This window comes from Eriocheir sinensis, unplaced genomic scaffold, assembly GCF_024679095.1.
Source record: "Eriocheir sinensis breed Jianghai 21 unplaced genomic scaffold, ASM2467909v1 Scaffold66, whole genome shotgun sequence".
Classification (NCBI taxonomy): Eukaryota; Metazoa; Arthropoda; class Malacostraca; order Decapoda; family Varunidae; genus Eriocheir; species Eriocheir sinensis.
Window position 1 is genome coordinate 305,148 of NW_026112009.1, and position 4,394 is coordinate 309,541.

At 38.9% G+C, this 4,394-nt stretch overlaps 1 long non-coding RNA gene across 1 annotated transcript; it reads left to right on the forward strand.

The window, feature by feature from the left end:
* Window positions 1-261: 261 nt before the first annotated feature.
* On the forward strand, window positions 262-1,086 carry LOC126993725 (uncharacterized). Its single transcript, XR_007748208.1, has 4 exons — window positions 262-333; window positions 664-753; window positions 814-933; window positions 964-1,086. It is a non-coding gene; the product is annotated as an uncharacterized LOC126993725 (long non-coding RNA).
* The last annotated feature ends 3,308 nt before the right edge of the window (window positions 1,087-4,394 follow it).

Consider the following 4,394-nt stretch of genomic DNA (forward strand, 5'->3'; position numbering starts at 1 on the left):
TGAATGAAAGTCTCAAATTAACAAAAAAAGAGACTGAAAAAAATGATCAGAAAAGAGAGAGAGAGAGAGAGAGAGAGAGGCATATCAGTTCATAAAAGTCGAAATAAAAGTTAATAAAAGAGAAAATAAAAGAGGATATGGATTAACTGAAGCAGGGAAGGGATTACAGAGAGAGAGAGAGAGAGAGAGAGAGAGAGAGAGAGACATATTACATTCGGGACTTATTGGTGGATGCTGGAAAAGGCTAAATCTCATTGGTGAATGCTGGGAAAGGTTGAATCTCATTGGTGGATGCTGGGAAAGGTTGAATCTCATTGGTGGATGCTGGGAAAGGTTGAATCTCATTGGTGGATGCTGGGAAAGTTTGAATCTCATTGGTGGATGCTGGGAAAGGTTGAATCCCATTGGTGGATGCTGGGAAAGTTTGAATCTCATTGGTGGATGCTGGGAAAGGTTGAATCTCTTTGGTGGATGCTGGGAAAGGTTGAATCTCATTGGTGGATGCTGGGAACGGTTGAATCTCATTGGTGGATGCTGGGAAAGTTTGAATCTCATTGGTGGGTGCTGGGAAAGGTTGAATCTCTTTGGTGGATGCTGGGAAAGTTTGAATCTCATTGGTGGGTGCTGGGAAAGTTTGAATCTCATTGGTGGGTGCTGGGAAAGGTTGAATCTCATTGGTGGATGCTGGGAAAGGTTGAATCTCATTGGTGGATGCTGGGAAAGGTTGAATCTCATTGGTGGATGCTGGGAAAGGTTGAATCCCATTGGTGGATGCTGGGAAAGGTTGAATCCCATTGGTGGATGCTGGGAAAGGTTGAATCTCATTGGTGGATGCTGGGAAAGGTTGAATCTCATTGGTGGATGCTGGGAAAGGTTGAATCTCATTGGTGGATGCTGGGAAAGGTTGAATCTCATTGGTGGATGCTGGGAAAGGTTGAATCTCATTGGTGGATGCTGGTAAAGGTTGAATCTCATTGGTGGATGCTGGGAAAGGTTGAATCTCATTGGTGGATGCTGGGAAAGGTTGAATCTCATTGGTGGATGCTGGGAAAGGTTGAATCTCATTGGTGGATGCTGGGAAGGGTTTTTTTTTATCTCTTTTTTTTTATTGTATTTTATTTCTTATTTTCTATTCCTTTAGTTTCCTTCATCATTTATATATTCCTACGTTTGTTTTTTGGTATATGTTTTCATTCTATTACTTTAAAGACCTTATTATTTTTCTACAGTATATCTTTCTTTTCAATATTTTTTTTCGTTCACTTTCTTCCGTTTCTTTTCCTTCTTTATTTTTAACTATTTTATCTATATTGTCATTTTTCTTTCCTTTGTTACTTCTCCTTGCTTTTCTTTTTTCTTCTCCGGTTCCCAATTCTTCTTTATTTTACGTTTCTGTTGCATTTTTTTTCCTTCTAATTTTGTGTCACTCCATATTCTAAGTTCACTGTTTTCCTCTTTGTTTCCTATTCCTTGCTTTTCTTTTTCTCCGGTTCACAATTGCTTTCTTTTGTTTCTTTTTCTTTCTATTTTTTCTTTTCTTTTTTTGTTTTACTCCATATCTTAAGTTCACTGTCTTCTTCTTTCTTCCTTTTCCCTGCTTTTCTTTTTATCTTCTGTTCGCAATTTTTCATTCTTTTCGGTTCTTTCTTTTTCATTTTCTTTCTCTTTCTATATTTTTCTTTTCACTTTTGCTTTACTCCATATTCTAAGTTTACTGTTTTCTTCTTTCTTCCATTTCCTTCCTTTTCTTTTCTTTTTCTCCGGTTCACAGTTACTTTTTCTCGTTTCTTTGTTTAATTTTCTTTTTCTTCCTTTTCTTTTTTTAAGTTTGCTTTACTCCATATTCTAAGGTCAATGTTTTCTTCTTTCTTCATTTTCTTTGCTTTTCTTTTCTTTTTCTTCGGTTCACTTTTCTTCATTCTTTTCGCTTCTTTCTTTTTCATTTTCTTTTTCTTTCTTCTTTTTCTTCTTACTTTTGTTTTATTCCATATCTTAAGTAGACTGTTTTCTTCTTCCTTCCTTTTCCCTTGCTTTTATTTTATTTTTCTCCGGTTCACTTTTCTTCATTCTTTTCGCTTCTTTCTTTTTCATTTTCTTTTTCTTTCTTCCTTTTCTTCTTACTTTTGCTTTACTCCATATTCTAAGTTCAGTGTTTTCTTCTTCCTTCCTTTTTCTTGCTTTTCTTTTCTTTTTCCCGGTTCACAATTACTTTCTTTCGTTTCTTTGTTTAATATTCTTTTTCTTTCTATTTTTTTTCCTAATTTCGTTTTACACCATATTCTAAGTACACTGTCTTCTTTTTCTTCCTTTTCCTTACTTTTCATCTTTTTTTTCAGCTCGCAATTCTTCCTTCTTTTCGTTTCTTTTATTTCATTTTCTTTACCTTTCAACTTTTCTTCCTAATTTTGTTTTACTCCATATTCTACGTTTACTGTTTTCTTCTTTCTTCCCTTTCCTTGCTTTTCTTTTCTTATTCTCCGGTTCGCAATTCTTCTTTCTTTTCGTTTCCTTCTGTTCCATTTTCTTTTCCATTTATTTTCTTTCCTTCGTCCGTAAGACTTTCCCAAACACTCTCCGCGGGACTTCCAATGTTGTTTGTGGCCTTGATTAGGGTCCACACACACACACACACACACACACACACACACACACACACACGTCACTTCCTTTCTTCATTTTCTTCTTGCTTTGATTTATACTTTTTTTTCTGTGTGTGTGTGTGTGTGTGTGTGTGTGTGTGTGTGTGTGGGTGTGTGTGGGTCTCTCTCTCTCTCTCTCTCTCTCTCTCTCTCTCTCTCTCTCTCTCTCTCCAGTAGGTAATTGCATTTTCTTTAATTGAGAAAAGATAAGGAAAAACAAGGGAAGAGAAAGAGAAAAGAAAATGTGGAGAAAATAAAGAGAAGAAAGAAGGAATGAAAGAAAAAAAAGAGAAGGAGGAATAAACAACAATAATGAGATGTTAAATTAAGTTAATTCACACACAGAAAATAATAATGATGAGAGAGAGAGAGAGAGAGAGAGAGAATGTTTGGTTGGTGGAAAATCTGTGTTTGTTTAAGTCAAGGAGAAGGGAGAGAGAGAAGGAGGGAGGGAGAGGGAGAGAGAGAGGGAAAGAGGGAGGGAGAGAGAGAGGGAAAGAGGGAGAGAGAGGGAAAGAGGGAGGGAGAGGGAGAGGGAGGGACGTAGATAGGGAGAAGGTGGGATGATTGAGAAACAAGGGAGAAGGAGGAGGAGGACGAAGGTGGAAGAGAGGGGGAGAGAATGAGGTAGAGGGAAAGAGGGAGGGAGAGGGAGAGGGAGGGAGGTAGATAGGGAAAAGGAGGGATGAATGAGAAATAAGGGAAAAGGAGGAGGAGAAGGCGGAGGAAGAGGAGGAGGAAATAAGAAGTTTGAGAGAGAGAGAGAGAGAGAGAGAGAGACATTCATAACATATCACATAAAACGAGAATGACACACACACACACACACACACACACACACACACACACACACACACACACACACACACACACACACATCAAATTTGTCTTTCTTTCCCTCTCTCTTCCTCTCAACTGGCCACACTACTCTCTCTCTCTCTCTCTCTCTCTCTCTCTCTCTCTCTCAGACACCTTTTAAATTTTCCTTGACAGCTGAGAGAGAGAGAGAGAGAGAGAGAGAGAGAGAGAGAATATAAACTCGTATAAGGAGAGAAAGAGGAGAGAAAAGATAAAAAGAGAATATAAAGAGCGATAAAGAGAAAGAGATGGAGAGAGGGAGAGAGAGGGAGAGAGGGAGAGAGAGGGAGAGAGGGAGAGAAAGAGAGGGAGAGGAGAGAAGGGAGAGAGGAATGGAGGGAGAGTAGATGCCAATCATTCTCTCTCACTATGACAACGCCGGAGAGAAAGGGGAGGAACACAGAGAAACACAAAGGAAGAACAAACAACAGCAGACCTGCTTGTCCTTACGAGGCTGTTTGTGACAAGCTACACTAACTATCTAATCTAAGGTGGAAGATGAAGGACAGCAAAGGCGAAGGCTCCTCCCCACCCCCCATCCCTCCAGCCAAAGCTGGCAGGAAAGGAAAAAGAACCATGCAGCATGGAAAAACTGCATGGAAATTATGTAGGAAAGAGGAAAGAACTACCATTACTGCTACCACTAACCGGGCGATAAAAGCGGACAAGGACACCATTATTCGAAAGAACTTAACGTTATTACGACAATGAGTAATATCTTAGTTGCTGGTTGGATTCAAAATACTTGTCTAATCTATTCTTGAAGGCCGTAACTGTTGTACTATCAACGACATCACAGGGTAGAGAGTTCCAAACATTAACAACTCGATTGATTGAAGAAGAAGTGTTTAGCTTCGTGCGACGAGAATCTTTTACCACTTATCTTGAAATGGTTAT